This window comes from Trachypithecus francoisi, unplaced genomic scaffold (genome assembly GCF_009764315.1).
Source record: "Trachypithecus francoisi isolate TF-2019V2 unplaced genomic scaffold, Tfra_2.0 Lachesis_group7, whole genome shotgun sequence".
NCBI lineage: Eukaryota > Metazoa > Chordata > Mammalia > Primates > Cercopithecidae > Trachypithecus > Trachypithecus francoisi.
Genome location: NW_022681472.1, coordinates 19,775,598 through 19,793,079, shown reverse-complemented (window position 1 = coordinate 19,793,079; position 17,482 = coordinate 19,775,598). Strand labels below are relative to the sequence as shown.

The 17,482-nt window shown below is 36.9% G+C and overlaps 1 long non-coding RNA gene across 1 annotated transcript; it reads right to left on the bottom strand.

Moving 5' to 3' along the window:
* Positions 1–11,331: 11,331 nt before the first annotated feature.
* LOC117079243 lies at positions 11,332–14,146 on the bottom strand. The gene is made up of 3 exons (XR_004435334.1): positions 13,866–14,146; positions 13,387–13,532; positions 11,332–11,437 (listed from the first exon to the last, which is right to left on the bottom strand). It is a non-coding gene; the product is annotated as an uncharacterized LOC117079243 (long non-coding RNA).
* Between the last annotated feature and the right edge of the window lie 3,336 nt (positions 14,147–17,482).

Here is a 17,482-nt window from a genome sequence, read left to right as displayed (position 1 = left end):
GAGTTTGGGTGGTAATGCTAATAATATTGAACCAGTCTCCTTGTGCCAGGAAAGGATTCATTTACCAACCTTTTCTTTCTCGATAATTCTTCTGTCTCTCGACTCAAGGTGCCCAAGAGATTCCATGAACATTAAGCTCTGGTAAAAATCATTTGTTCTGTACCTGATGAAAAAGGTATTAAGAGGCAGGAGACTGACTCTGGTTTCACATCAGGACTGGCACTTTGGAGTTCATGCTAGTCTGCAGCAACATAATGTTATGTTTTATGGATGTGCACGATGTTTTATTACCCAGTAGTTACATGTGCATTGTAGATGCATGAAGACCATATTTAAAATTAAAACCCTAAAAACAGGAACATTCACTTGAACATATTTTGTAAGAAAAAGACATTAGAGGGGAAAAGGTCTTAGCTATGGGGAAAGAAAAAGAATACTTAGCCATGAAAATATATAATTACATTACATTGCAACTAGCTTTAATCAAACTCCAGTTTTCTGAAGACTACAGTTAACTGAAGTTTAAGGAACTTATTCATAATTATTTATAACTTAAGTTTATGAATATCCTAAGAGTTTTTCTGGATACTGCAGTTTCTTATGAAAGGCAGCTTTTGTAAAACCAGCCATCTGAGACCCCATTCTATCTCAACTACTTTTTATCCCAGGGTGACTTATTGGTCTTCTGAGACCTAAAGATAAACAGGTTTGTTTGTGCATGTGTATCACCACAGAGCCCAGCCAGGGCAAGTCATTCCAGCGCCACCTGGGAAGAGCTGAGAGTGGGGCTGTGGGGCCTGATCGGAAAGGCTGCTAAGCTTGACATGACAGGTTCCTGGGGCCTTTGTGAAAGCCCTTGCCCTCAGAAGCAGAGCCACAGTTTCTCCAAAGTGGTAGAGTAATGCCAATTTCATGCTTTGGTGCAATCCTGGGTTTGCTAGCATCAATCCTAATAATTCCAGTTGTGAAGAATATAAGCTTCATTATCAAGCTTTCCCATTCCCTGCTGTACCTCCTCATCTTTCTCTCTTCTTCTTTCTTCTCTTTTTTCTTTCTCTTCCTTCTCCTTCTCTTCTCTTCGTTCTCTTCTCAGACTGCAGTGGCATTGACTCAGCCCAATGGGCAGATGCACTTTGCTGTTGATTTGCTTGCTCTGTAAATTATGCTTTAAAACTAGTCAAGTGAGGGGCTTGAAGTTCTGTTTTTTTTCTTTTCTTTCTTTTTCTTTTTGACTAGTGTACTTATTGAGTACGAGACTCACTTTGTGGAGTTTGGCGATCTGGCCAGAGGCATGGAGAAGACCACATTGTAAGTGTGATTTTCTTCTAGGGTGGGCTTAGAGTAACCTAAGGGTTAGTGATCTGAGACCTATCTCTGGGACTGCTCAGGAACAACAATCTCAACAATTGAGGAAGAATTCTCCTGATTTTAGAAGTTCTGGATCTGGAAGATAGAAAATGGGATCGCTCTTTCTGGATAATCCTATGTTAGTTGTGTCCTCATCCCCTTCTAGTGTGTGGCGTGTGTGTGTGTGCGTGTTTGCATTTGTGTGTGTATGAGTGTGTGTGTGTGGAGAGAGAGAGAGAGAGAAAGAGAGAGAGAGAGAGGGAGAGAAAGAACAGATAACGGTAAGTATACTTGTTGAGATAACAGAATGGCTCTAATTTACAGTTGGGATGCAAACATAACTCTAAAAATGGTTATCAAGGACTTTTCAGAACATTAAAACGAGTCAAACCGAGTAGGACAAATAATCATGCAGTTTTACAATGCCTTTTGTTTGAAAATTTACTTCTATGGATGGATCAAGGAATTAGGGGGAACTAAAAAGTCTGAATTGCCTGGGAGATAGTAGAATTGCTGGGTTGCAAGGAAAGTTGTCTGGTGTGTTCACTGATCTTTAAATAAGACCAAGGGATGATGGGAAGAAAAAAGAACTGGTATTTGGTTGGGTATACTCTATGTGAAATGCTCTACCAGGCTTTATCACAGACACATTATTTCATATATTCTCACCTCAGCCCTTTAAGATAGGTATTAATTTTTCTTTATTTTACAAATGAGAATGCTGAAGCTTTGGAGGGTTATATAACCTGGCCAGGGTCACACAGCTAACAAATTTTGGAATTAAGACTAGAATTTGAATAAGTTTTTCTCCAAAATCTGTATTTTTCTTCAACCACAAATAGCTCACATGATTTATTTTTCTCATAATCACTCATGACAGAAGTAGGTATCTAATCACCACATATCTTCCCAGACTCATTTTTCTCTATACTCTCCTCTCGGCAGTTATTTTCTACTTCTGTCTTTGGGCAGATGCCTTATGCTTTTTCAAACACTCCTATCCAAAAGCTCTCTCTGTTCTTTGGCTCAAACCGTTCAGTTTTCCTGCAATGCCTTCACCAGGACATTATCTTGGGTTGTCTTTTATTCACATGGGTGTATGAGCTCATGGGCTTGAAGTCAAACATATATATATATACACACACACACACACACACACACACACACACGAATTGGAATTTTATGTTGCATTAAACTGTGAAACAGAGAAATTGGGCAAAGGCAGTAGCAATTTTACTTTTCAGAGATTTAATTTTGGGATGTAATGATTCTTTTTTCTTCTTTTTCCAGTTTTTCAATATTTATTTTAAGAAAGCTTTTTTGCTACCCTATTTCACTTCCTAACACATAATCTAGCCAATTAAATCATGAGTCTGAAACTTGGAGGCTTGAGCTAGTTCTTTACTGAGGTTAAGCATCATTTAGTAGCATAATTAACTCTTTAAAACTCTTAACTCACTCTATTCTACTTATCGAATGCCTTATACTTAGTGCTAATTCTCAAAGAAAGGAAAAATGAGAGTATGTTAATAACATCTAACATATTCTATGAAGTCTTCTAAATATGGGTATACATCTAGCATATTGAATATGATTATGTTTTAGTTTTCTTATGAGAATCGTAATCCTCACTTTAAGGAAAATCATGAAAGTTTATTAATACTGGCAGAACACCTTGAGAATGATAAATAATATAAAGTAGAAAAATCAAAATATAAATGCTAGGTTAGAAAACATTTAAAATCAAAATTATATTTACTATTTCATTCCAAACATTAAATGAATTTTTCTATTTTTCTTCTTATGGTTTCCATTGAAATATTTATGTAAGATTCTTATACTAAAATCTTTAAATGAATATGACTTATATATGTCTATTCCTGAAAAATATATCACCTTACGGTAGGGAATCTAAGTATTCCTTCTATTGAGCTAAAAACTCAGAGGTAATCTAAGGTTAAAAGATTGTAGCTTAAAAGTACAGTATTTTGGTGATTAAAATAATTTAGTAAATAATAAAAGAGAATATTAAAATTTAATATAGCAGGTTTTGGATGGGAATTAACATTGGAGAGCACACTAAGTATTTATTTCAAAAATACAGATAACCTTGGAACTTATGTTTTTGGATATAAGTTACTCCTTGTAGTACTGTTTCAAATCAGGCATTGAAGGCTGATTTGGAGCAGTGTGATATAGTGTTACTATGGAGAACAAAAGAAACAATAAGGGCATATACTCATTTTAAATCTTTCAGAAAAGTACTGTAATAGTAGTGACCAAAATATGAGACCAATAATCTGAGATTTATTAAAAGCCAAACCTCTGGTGAGCCATTATAGCTCTTTGACTTTGACTTAATTTCTTAATCCCAAAATGGAGATAAAATTGCTTACTTGCAAAAGGATAGTGAATACTAATTAATTAATGGGTCTGAGCACTGCTGATACATTCCATTTTCTTAATTCATGTTTTAAGGCTACAAACACAGACATGCTTACAATATGGAAGCTGTATGTTAATACATAATGTATCCCAATGTTTGGGTTGTTCAAATGCATACCTAGCAGACTCAGATGAGTCACAGATACATTTCCTGGAGAGCTTCATAGTGGTTTCAAACTACTCAGCTCTGAATGTAACTTTTGATAGAAAACACTGAATTCTACTGGTTTCATCTCTGAGGCTTATGTGTGTGTGTGTGTGTGTGTGTGTGTGTGTGTGTGTGAACATGCTTATATACACAGTCTCTTTTGCATTTTAGGTAGAAGTGTAGAGAAATATATTTGGCAAAATAAACCTCTTAATCACCATGAATCCAAACTAGTGCTTGTCTCCAGTTTCTAGTTTGTATGCAGTGCCTCAAGGCATGGTAACATCTGCCTAGGCATTAACGGCATGATCTGCTTAACCCAAATTTAAGGAATTGTTTCAGGTTTTTGGGAATTAATTTGTCATGATAGTGTCATCTGCACAGGAATGTAAGTTAGATCATGTATGACCTTCCAGAGCAGATGGGCCTCACATGTCTGTGCTATCATGGAAAAGGTGCAGGGCCAGGAGTCAGGAGCCCCTGTTTCTAGGTTTGACTTCACCTCTGACAAATTGAATGAGGCAATGAAAAGTGACAGTTTCCTCAACTGTAAGAAGAGTGCACTGGATTAACATTTTGTGTCCCTAGTACTATAACCCAAATCTCTAAATTTCCAGGCTCATTCTCTCCCTATTGTTTTACCCTACCATTTTTGAGTGCTTCTGCATGAGTCAACTCTGGGCAAACTACATGCCAGGGAGTATTGCCTGCAGAGAGCCATGCACATATTCAATAAATGTTGCTTGAAATGCTTCATGATTTATTAGCCATCTACAGAAAGCCTGTGATCAATGTGGATGACTGAACCTTAATAGTAAAATAGTTAAAATTTATTGAGTACCTCTAATGTGACAGGCACTCTATTTGCAGTTTACATATGATATCTTATTTAAGCAACCATCTAGGAAACACATCTAAATCCTCCTGGAGAGTTTTGACATTGTGGTATTACTGGCCATTCTTCTCAGGAAGTCTTTTCTGCTGGCCTTGTTTGGAGCCTCCCTTATGATGTAACTTGAAGAAACTCAATAAATGCAAATAGGTTTGCATTGGAAGAAAACAGGGCTAACTATCCACCCACACCTCAAGCTAATGCACTGAATGTACAAATTGTATCTTGAAAAGCTATAGGCAAGATCATGTTCGTGGGAGAATCTTCTTCCTCATCATCCATGGTTCCTCCCCTTATCTGAATATTTAAATGGGCATTAAGTAGTTTTTCTTTTCTTCCTTTTTGTAATTCTGCCATGCAAATACCTCAGTAATGCATCTTGTCCTCCCTGTCACTGGCATAATTGTCTTAGTTCAGAGATGAATTATCTCTCTTGTGGAATGTTGTAATAGCTTCCTCAGTGGTCTTTCTTTTTATCCTTTTCTAATATTTTCTTTTTTCTTGCTGCCAGAGTGAATTTCCTAACACTCAAGCTGATTGTGTTTAAAATTCCTCAACAGGTCCTCTTGACATCCTACATGGAGTATTGCCTCTTTGCCACCCAGTTCCCACACAGAGGGAGCTGCTCCATTCTGTAGGCATGTGTGCACTTTGATATACACGTCTGTTAGCAAATGTATTTTATGCATGTCGCTTCTATTGGTTTGTGAGCTTTCCATAATAAAACATCTTTGAATCATATCAGTGAGGCCACATTGTTAAGGATTGCTGAAGGAATAAAGAATTTGGGGAGCCTGAGCTATTTCCTGGTTTCAGGAGAGGAAACATAAAGACTCCTTTTTCTTTCTGTGACAGCCATCTTGGCCAACAACAAAAGGCTAGATAGAATTTTTATTTCCAACATTTCATTTCTTCTGGCCTGATAATATTTCTGTGTGAAGAAGGACCAATCCTATATTGTTAAATAAGTTTTGTAGCTCTATCTTACCCAGAATTCTATTAGGTTGTTGTAAAAGTAATTGCAGTAATGGAATTCTGGGTAATGGCATTACTTTTAGTGGCAAAAACTGCAATTACTTTTGCACCAACCTAATGGCATCTCAAAGCATTGTGCCTTTGTTGACTTGTAAGCCAGTGTATACCTTTCTCTAGCTGCTATATTGAGAGCAGGATATAGCTAACCAGGTTGATAAAAACAGATTTAAAATTTCAAAGCATAGAGAGCAGAGTCAAGAAAATCTAGTTTCTCATGATGATTCCATTATCTACTACTTGTGTGAGTTTGAGTGAGCATCTTAGCCAGTGTAACCTTAATTTTCTTTTGTATACAATGGGAATAATTCCCAGGTTATAGAGCTGTTCTGAGCATTCAGTATTATGACATGTAAAGCACCTCATGTAGTGCCTGGCATTAAGTACTCTCATAATAGTAGCTATTACCATCATTATTATCATTATTAGTAGCATTTAATGCCCTGCTGCAATGAAGAGCATCACAGTTCATTAAAATTGTTTTTCTAATCCATTTTCTTATTTAATTCTCATAAACCCCAACCCTGTAATTAAAATCTATGAAAAGGGCTATTGTCTTAGAATTTCTGATAGGCAACTTACTTGGCTAGGTGACAGCAGGCTAGGACTCAGAGATAACTGTTTCAGTACTACTTCTCAAAGGTCTGATCTTTCTGATAGGAGGAACTAAAGTCTTAGGACCAAGGTTACCCTGAGATTCACTGCTAACCCCCTACTCTGGAAAGAATGTTTCCAAGGCTGATCCTAAGGTGGTACAAGAAGACTGCAGTAGGCCGGGCGCGGTGGCTCAAGCCTGTAATCCCAGCACTTTGGGAGGCCGAGACGGGCGGATCACGAGGTCAGGAGATCGAGACCATCCTGGCGAACACGGTGAAACCCCGTCTCTACTAAAAAAAAAAAAAAAATACAAAAACTAGCCGGGCGAGGTGGCGGGCGCCTGTAGTCCCAGCTACTTGGGAGGCTGAGGCAGGAGAATGGCGTAAACCCGGGAGGCGGAGCTTGCAGTGAGCTGAGATCTGGCCACTGCACTCCAGTCCGGGCGACAGAGCGAGACTCCTCCTCAAAAAAAAAAAAAAAAAAAAAAAAAAAAAAAAGAAGACTGCAGTAAATAAGGTAGAGAAAACATTCTTAGAATGACCCAAGAGAAGATAAGTGGAGGAGTGGGAAGAGAAGGAACCTCCTGGGAGGTCCTGCAGAACCTTCTCAGATCTGCAAAATAATGGCTTAGCCTGAAAACATCAAAAGATGCACTTGATTCCTTTTTCTCTGTCACCCTCTATTCATCCTTCAGCAAACCCTATCAGATTTACCTTCAAATTATTTCCTAAATCTGATCACCTTTTTCCATTTTCACCACTATTATCTTGGATGGAACCACCACCATTTCTCTCTTGATCTATTGCAATAGTCTTTAAATTGGTCTCCTTATTTCTACTCTTGACTCTCCTGCTCCTCCTCTACAGAGCTGACAGGGTGAGCTATTAAAATGTAAATCAAATCAAATCACTCCACTGCTCAAAAATGTACAAAGGTTTCTGTCACACTCAGAATGAAATCCAGAGTCTTTGCAATGACACTCGAAGTCTTCCATGATCTACCTACAACCTACCCCTTCAGTTGCTTTCCTTCTTTTTCTTATCCACTTCAGCCACTCTGGCTTTCTTGTTCAAGGATTTTGTATATTATGAAACTATTGAAATTTCCCTTTTCAAATTGGTTTCTCATAAGTTTAGAGCTAAATTTATGGTCTATCTCTAGTAAGCTTATAATAATGTGTATTTTTAAAAATTACCATTATTACTTCTGGCTCAGCTTTCCTTTTCTGCTGTTACTTTCTCTCTCCTACTTTTCTTAATTAAACACTAAAATGTAAACCTTATTGTCTTTTTATTGTAAAATCAATATACATGTTTATGACCATAAAATCAGAAAATATAGACAATTGAAAAGTAGAGCAATATTCTTATCAAATCCCCCACCCCGGACTATATCTTCCAGCTATTGTAAAGTTTAAACATCTTAACATGAGTTGAAAAAATCCTGGTTTCTGCTTATCTCTTGCTTAATCTCTTAACACTCCCTGTTCACATGATTACCTTCTGTTCATTCTTCATGTCCTCAGTGGAAACATTAGGAGGCCTTCTCAGATATTTTCATCTATGAGCCCTCTAACCTCATACTGCAAGGTGAGTCCTCTAGTGCAAAGTGATGTTGTTGCCCCTACTGAAGAGCAGGGACAGTGTCTTTCTTATTCTTTACTATATCCACGTAATTAGTTTAGTATCTGGCCCAGAGAAACCGCTTAATAAATGTTGATGAGTGAGTGAATAAATGAATGGATGAGAACTTCTTGCTGGGGGAGGATTTTTGAAAGTCTCTGTTCAAGGTTTATGTTCTATCATAAATGTAGTATGAGAGGTGTGCAGGTAGTAGGTGTAAAATATAAAAAACTCTGGACCAGGCTCGGTGGCCCATGCCACCACTATTATGAGCCACCACTGTAAGCTCAGCACTTTGGGAAGCTGAGGCGGGCAGATCGCCTGAGGTCAAACTCCTGAGGTCAGGAGTTTGAGACCAACCTGGCCAATATGGCAAAAACCTGTCTCTACTACAAATACAAAAATTAGCTAGGCGTGGTGGTGCGTTCCTATAGTCCTAACTTCTCGGGAGGCTGAGGCAGGAGAATTGCTTGAACCTGGGAGGTGGAGGATGCAGTGAACCGAGACTGCACCACTGTACTCCAGCCTAGGTAATGGTGCGAGACTCTGTCTCATATATATATATATATATATATATATATATATATATATATAACTCCAAATAGGTGCTCTTTAAGGGGTAATATTATGGAAATCCTTTGTCTTGGAGTATACCCAGTAAGACTTAAGACTGCCAAAGCCCTTCTTTCAGTAGGGGATCTCTTCAGTCATCTTCCCTTTAGTGCTACTCATGGGAACTATTGAGTTTGAGTTCTTGAACATAGTAGAATCAAACAAAAAGTTAGAGAACCTAGAATGTGACCTTTTTCATTGTTCTAATTTTATTGATTCCCGGTGTTCATTTTATTGATTTATACAATCAATAGTGTTTTCTCTGTGTCCATAGATGGGGAGCAAGTACTTAGAGCTTGCAGTAGATTTGTAGATATCTTTTCAAGCTCAGTCTCTCATCAGGATGGTGGAGATGTGCTGAAAATAATCTATTATTTGAATTAATGAAATTGCTTTTATTTGGCTCTGACATCTTTATAGAGTAGTTAAATCTTTGCTCTAGGCAGAAGTGATGGCAAGACCACTATCTGCAGAGACACAGAAATGTGCAGGGATGGGAAATGCAGATAGTTCCAGGAAATAGTTCATTCTTGACTTCCTAATATTTTGTAAAGTGTTCCTACTCATCTCTTTATATGTGAATGGTTTTTATAAAAGCGAATAAGAAAGTAGATCACATTTCATCTAATAATATATAAGGTGTTGGATTTAGAAGCCATAATGATGAAAATGACTGTCATTGTCTCTTCAGTTGGATTTGCTATGGCTACTACATACTGAATGAGCCTATCCAAGAGGTAGAGATTTGCTTTCTTTGCTTTCTTTCTCTTTCTTTCTTTCTTTCTTTCTTTCTTTCTTTCTTTCTTTCTTTCTTTCTTTCTTTCTTTCTTTCTTTCTTTCTTTCTTTCTTTTCTTTCTTTCTTCTTTCTTTCTTTCTTCTTTCTTTCTTCTTTCTTTCTTTCTTTCCTTTTACCAAAAATAGCTACCATGTATTGAGTGCTTATAATCATATAATCTTGAGCCTATAGGACAACTCAATAGTTGGATGTGTTTGCTCCCACTTTACTGAGGAGTAATTAAGATGCAGCCATGTTGAATAACCCAAATCATAAAACTGGTGTTCCAGCTGAATTTCTTTGACTCCAAAGTCCCTGCTCCTACCACAAGAAGGCCTTAGGTAGAATGGTGGAAATATCAATGTAGGATCTAAAGTGTTTTAAAATGTTTTAAAATAGCAGTAAGATATTTTTTCTCTAACATGCAAATTTACATTATAAATGTGTGCATGAAGCTATAATGAAGATAGAAAGTTTGCTTGGAGGTGAGGGAAGGTGCTCCAGTGAGAGGATAAGATGGGATAAAATTGTGAGAATTTTATTGGCTCTTAAAGCTGAAAAATCTTGTAAGAATAATAAAGATAGAAGTTGAAAGGAAAGAAATGAGGGTGTACTGAAGATTCCTTGAGTCCCATCGTTGATTAAGAAAATAAGAGAAGACAGTAAACAAAACAGAACATATTATAGGGGGCAGATCCTAAAACCAAGCTTGGAAACTGACCCTGGTGGAGCAGTCAAGGGAACAAGGAAACAAGACAGAGAGGCAACAAAATACACAGGTTGCTTTGATTGGTAGAGTGTGGCTCAAGTCAGAGAACATATGCCAATCAAGATTCTTAAGTAGATATGAAGGGTGATACTTACAAAGTGATTATAGATTCTGCTCCATAAGGCATTTTTCTTCAAAGACCCTAGCAGAGAAATGGCAATAAATACTGAAGCTTGATCTAGGACTAGTTAGCGGAAGTCAGGTGCTATTGACAGGTTTTTCAACCTACTGGCAGTGACAACATTTAATCTCCAGGAAGCCTTGCTGGCCAAATATCAGACTCCAAGACAAATTGGCTACAGTCCCTGTCCTTTTCTCAAAAAGATCACGTTGAGAAGGGAGATAGGGAAGGTAGGGAAAGAGACAGATGTGTAAGCAGATAAATTACAGATAGTATAGTGAATTATATATAATACATACATATACATAGGAGGCACTTTGGAAGTAAAACAGGAGTCTTGACTAACTTTGAATAGAAACACACCAAACCCATATATGAAATTGTGTTTCGGTATAACAAGTAATGTGCTATGTAACATTAGAAGAGAATAATTAATTCATTTGATGGCTTTAAGGAAAACTGCATTGAAGATGGAATATTTGAGAGACCTTGAAGGATGAGCTTTGTTTAAAGCAGAGAATAGTATTATTAATACCAGGAACAAGAATGAGAATTCTGTACCTTTGTTCTTTTGCAGAAAAGTTCTAGGAATAGAACTGTAATCTGTCCAACCAGGAAGAAGAACTCACACTGTACACTCAACCATCTTCTTCAGTTATCATAAAAATGATCTGATGTAAGCAATTGCCCAACTCCTGTGACACTTAAGTTTATAACGATGAGTTTCTTTGTTGTAGAAGTGCATTTTGTTGCGAATATCTATGTCTACAAACAAAGCATAGAGGGAAACTCTTGGAGCTCTAACTTTTGCAGTGATTGTTGGAGAGAATTCTGTATGTCTCTGGTATATGAGAGGGTCAAATGTGGTGTGTGTGAATGTGTGTGTCTGCATAGGGGGAGGTTTAGGAGGTAGACATGGAGCAATTCCAGGATCCTGGGAAGAGGCTGTGACTCCTTCTACTTGCCTTTGGACTTCTTTTGTCAGTTTCTGTTCAGATCTCTGTAGGAAGACTGTGCTGTCCTGGCTTTCAGCAGATGGCCTTTGCAGGGATCTGGCCTTTGCCAGATCCACCTCACTGAGAAAAGAGAACATTGTACGGGAAGATATTCTGGGATATATATATATATATATATATATATATATGTAATTAATATATAATTATATATAACACATATTAATATATAATTAATATATTGTATAACACACTATAATAGGCTGGGCGCGGTGGCTGGAGCCTGTAATCCCAGCACTTTGGGAGGCCGAGACGGGCGGATCACGAGGTCAGGAGATCGAGACCATCCTGGCTAACACGGTGAAACCCCGTCTCTACTAAAAATACAAAAAAAAAAAAAACTAGCCAGGCGAGGTGGCGGGCGCCTGTAGTCCCAGCTACTCGGGAGGCTGAGGCAGGAGAATGGCGTGAACCCGGGAGGCGGAGCTTGCAGTGAGCTGAGATCTGGCCACTGCACTCCAGCCCGGGCGACAGAGCAAGACTCCGTCTCAAAAAAAAAAAAAAATCCATTATATATTATATAATATAATTAACATATAATTATATATTATATATGGCAATTATATATTATATATTATATTATACAATGTATATAATATATACATTATTATAAATTATATTATACAATGTATATAATATATACATTATATATTATTATATATAATTAATATATAAAAATATATATAAAATTAAATGTATATATATACACACACACAAATGAGACAGTTGCTTCCAGAGATAAATCTTTGGACCTCAAATTATCTTCTGTGATCTAAGAGATAATACAGAACATTTCTAGGTAGTATACTATTGCTTTTTAACAGTTGCCCTATGGTGAAAAAGCCAGGCACAGTAAGTACCCGAAATTATAGAAATGTCAGCATGTGGTATACTGATATATTAATTCCAATTGTAGTGATTCAGAAACACATATTACATGTATGCCATATGGGCCTTAAAGATTTTTGAAAGCTAAAAGTCATGAAAACAACTCTTTAATCTAAAAGTTAAATATATATTACTAAAATTTTTTATGGACTAAATTTTAGGCATTTAATTTTTAACTTACAGATTCTTACTAAGGAGACACTTATAACTTTAAAAAGTCAATTCTTATTAGTTACCTACTCTTCAAAAAAACACTATATTACATACCATAAAGGAATGAAAAGGATGTCTGGAATTTGTCAGGTTCTTAACTTGTTCTTTCTAGCTTCTATTTTTACCACCCATTGAGTGGTGATTCCTCATTACAGGATATAATTGAAAGAAATAATAATTAAATCTCAAATCAGTTCACTCTTTGCCTTTTCCAGGTGAAATGGCTTATGGGGAAAAGCAGAGCTGGCAGGAGAGAGTAAAGCAATGATTGTAAAGAAGGGGTCTTAGAATTGAGAAAACAACACACATAGTATTTGTTTGTTGTTTGTTTGTTTTGGCATGCCCTTTAAACCTGGTGTGGTGCTAGAGTGATACGGCATAATTTAGTCTAAAAGTGCTGGGCTAGTAACCCAGAAACCGGGCCTCTAGCTGTGGCTCTGAGACTAACTGGTTGTATCTTAGTTTCCTAATTTGTAAATGAGAGACTGATTAGTTTATCCTTAAATGTGATGTTATGAAGATTATCTAGATTTTTACAGATTTCCAAAGAAGACTTTACTCTATTGAGAACCACAGATCTATATACAATCCTCGGTTTCTTCCCATATATTCCTGGCATATGTGTTCAATTAATGAAGGAGTAAAATAATATGAAAGGGTTTTAGAAGCTGCCTCTATTGTGCCCTGAGAGCCTGGCACACCTATCTTGTGGATCTGGAAAGTTGTGGAATACCCTGTGCTTGAGTGCCTCTGTCCCTCTCTCCAGGCTTAATCATGATCTGTTTTTTTTCCTGACACCATCAAGTTCTCTTTCTAAAAGAGGCTATGTCTGTTTTCCTTGCATATGTGTTGGATTTGAAAAAGGTGCTGCCATGAGACTTGGCTTGTCATATGATTTATATATAGATCACCTCTTCCTATATTTTGAACACCTTCTTATCCATTTCACCATCTTCTTTCTGTCGTGCATTATTCATTGACCCAGTTCTATGACATACTTTTGTCCATCTTGATAGTTTCAGCACTTAGCTTGTAGTTTGCCTTTCTTCTTTAACACCTACAAACATACATAAAAATTTTGACTTGATTTTTAGATACTTGATTTTTTTTTCTTAACATCCCCATGTCTTCACCTTCACTTTGCCAATATATAGTTACTCCTGTGGAATCTCATCCTTATCTAGAATGGTTTGTCTTCTATATCTTAAGATGTAATAATAATAATATCACCACCCCCCCACCACCATTATCATCATCAGTAGTAGTATTTTCAGTGCTTTTTTCCTCATCCATTTTTATAAGTTGAACCATTAACATTCTCTCACACCAAATAAACTGGTATTCTAGTTTTATTTTTAAAACTCTCTTCTCCCTAGCACTATCTATTTACCTTTGAATTCTTTTGAATTCCTGGCTCCTCTGGGTCCCATGATCAGTAATTAAACTCTGACATTTTGAGAGTGCAATAATCTTGCATCTTCTTGATTTTGCAGTGGATTTGGTGTGCCAGTCCTGGCATCTAATGAAGCCTGATTGTCCGAGTTCCCAGCTCTTGTCCTGCCAATTGTAGGAGGTCATAAAAGCATACTAATTGAGTCCTATAGAAATATATGCAATCTGTCCTTAGCTAGACCTTTCCTGTTCTCTGTGACTTTACATCACATTTGGATGCAGCAGTTCCAATTCATTTCCCTACTCCTTCTGTCCTCTGCCTTGTTCTTACTTCTTTTACACTTAACAGATAAGCTTTCCTGATTTACTGAGAACATCTGTGGCAATAATCCTGTCAACTTCTTTCTCTTCAATTCAGAAAATCTCTTGTACTTCCACCCATTATCCTCTTCACTGCTATCCCTTTTTTCCATGATTAATTCCAGCAGCTTGTGATTGATCTTGTGGCCACCTGATTCCTTCAGGGATCTGTTGTTTCTTGTGAGTTTAAGTTCCCAGACCTACCACTTGTTTGCTGTGTGATTTTTGAGTAGGTCTTTGAACTTTGAGGCTCTGTTTTCTCATCTGTAAAACAGGAAAATATTATCCATCTCATTTGATTTTTGAAGGGTCAAATGAGATAATGGATTCTCATGTATCTTTCTGACTGCTTATTTGTGGTGACAGGTCTTAGCAATTTGAAGCAGAATTGTATTTTTTGTCCCAAATCATTAACCTTTGCCCTACCTGGGACCAGAATCACACCAAGCATCATATTCTAACTACAAAAGGTGTAAACACATTTATAACTAAAACAATCAGGGTAGAACAGAAGATTGCTGCCATCCCAGGGGGATTTTTCCCCTAGACAACTGTGGAGCCTCACTTGTTAAGAAAGATGAGAGCAGCAAATTTTGAAAATAAAAGTAACTGGCAACTTGAGTATTAACATGACTTTTACGAGCTCATCTGTTTGACCTACAAAATAATGGGGTTTGACAGGATGATCTCTTTTGCAGCTTCAGGAATCTGTGATTTTCTGGCCTTGAGTCTGAGCTCTTCTTATGTATGAAATTCATAGACTGAACTCCCATATCTCCTGAACTATAAGGGAGTGGGTCAGGGCTGGTACTATTTCATCAGACAAAGAAGAATTTCTTGTTGCAAATGATTGTAGTATTAGTTTTGAGAGAAAACTCAATGATCTGCTCAGTGTACAAGGAGCAGTATTGAGTGTTTCCTAGCAGATAGATAGCTGGCAGGCTTAAAATGAGTATTGATGTGTTTACGTGGAGATAAGGATACACGTTAGCTTTTTGCAGAATTCCGTTTTCAATTACTTTTGAACTAGTTTGAAAATTCATCGTCTTCATGCCAAATATCTTTTAGTGTGCCATGTATGCTGAGTAGCAGACCCTGACATCTCAACAGGGCTCACATAAGTATACTCAGGCAAAAATTAAATGAAATCGGGGTAATGCAGGTCTCTGGTACTGCTCTGGTAGTCAGAATCAATAATTTTTGCCCATTAGGTGATACACCTGTGTTTCTGTCTTTCCACCCTTTCTCTTTTCTCCTCACTTTTTCACTCCTTTCCACCTGTTTTTCTCTCTTTTTTCTGCCTTTTTTTTCTTTCACATGGAACACATTGCCTTTTTTGAAAAGAATGAGTAATGCCTGTGTACAGTTTTCTCTAGGATTAGCTGCTTTTGCTTGTTAAAAACAGAGAATATCACAGAGACCTAGGAGAGAGGATGGCTGGGGGAGGACATTCAGGCCAGTTCTGTAAGTTTAGGCCACATCATACTCTTCGTAGATGACCTCTCTGGATGAGAAAATTCCATCACCTTTTCTTGTCTCTCTTCCGATATTGACCAACGTTCACTGTCACAAATGCTGCAGTATTGAACCTGCTGCTAAATTGTCTTCAACACTGGCAGCAGTGAATGTGTTGACAAGTAAGGGGGAAAAATAAAGCAAAAGAAGCCACTTTGAGGCATGAACCCAGAAAGGTTCAGTGTTCATAAATATGATGCATTGTAGGATAGCTGTACATATATGCAGGCTAGGATCAAATTGATCCTCTCAAAATATAATAAGCCTATAATTCACAGCTACTCCACATCCTGTGCTGGTACCATATGTGGCCACAGCTGTGAGGTCCTCAGTATAGTTATTTAAAATCAAAGAGTTTGTCTAAAGATAGACAATTTATTTAATAACGTTAGTAAAATTTGGGGAGGCATATTTTTACCAGTTGAAATTATACTTATTTTGTAGAATTTTATGGACTGTCAGATTGGAATGGGACCTCACTCCTCCATCAGATGCTTGATTATCCATTAGGATATCCAAGTGACCATCTACCCTCTATCTGGATATCTCTGGGGGATGGAGTGTACTTGTGAAGTCTCTTTCATTTGTAAAGCACTCAAATTACTAAAAAGTTTGGTCTTGTATGAGATTTGGGCATAATCTAAGTATCTATCTCTTCAGGTCTTCTTCATTCAGGATTTATAGTTTGCTTAAAATAAATCACCTCCTCCACCCCAATAAAACAAAGCAAAACAAAGTCAACCTGAACATAATTTACAAATCTAAATAGATCAATGAGAAACTAATAAATTTATTTAATTATTTGAGTTTTTGTAAAAGGGTGATTTGTTTAAGCAGGAACCCATACAAAATAAAAGTGTACCTAATTACATTTTTTTTTTCCTTTGAGAAGTCCAGTCTTTCATTGACTGAACTATTGATGAGCTCAGCTGTTACTCTTTTTCTCATAAGGGTTAGGGTCAACCCTTAGATTTTTATTTTGTCAAAAACATGATCTTAAATATGTATTAACTTACTTTCATTTTATAAAAGCATTTTTTTCTACAAAATTGCCTGAAAGCACAGTGCAAAAGTAAAACATTCTATTAGCTAAACACCAAAAGTATTAGCTGAACCAAAAATGGAATCTATTAAGAATACCATATTGTAATACTATAAAATTATTCATTTTTGTTTGTTTTTGATATGAAAAACAAGCAAGTGGGCGGAAAGAAAGAGACATTCAAATAGATTGTGGAGGATTAGGGTTAAAGTTGTGGGCATGCAGAGTTGTGGTATGTTGAAACATACTTCTGACCCCTGGTTTTTCCACACACAAAAAATGGGTTGATAGTAATGTCTAATATAGAGAATTGTTGAAGGGATTAGAAACCATACATACAAGTATTTGATAATCAATAAAGAACACTCATTTTTATGACTCATATACCTAATCACCAGGTTCATAGTGAATCTATAATTGAGAAGGATCTGAAGAAAGCTCCCAGAGTTAATGTCTAAATTGTTGCTTCATAAGTTTGGGAGAAAGCTATAGTAGAAAGATCAAGGAATCTGGAGTCTGAAAGGCTTGGTTTTGAATTCTGGGTATGCCTCTTACCAGAAGCGTGATTCTGGGCAAATTATTTATCTCTGTGCACTTACATTTTCTTATTGTGAGTATCACATAAATAAGGTGTGTGGCAATGAGCAGTGCTTAATAAGAACTAATTTTATTTTTTTCCAACAAGACCAATCTATTGC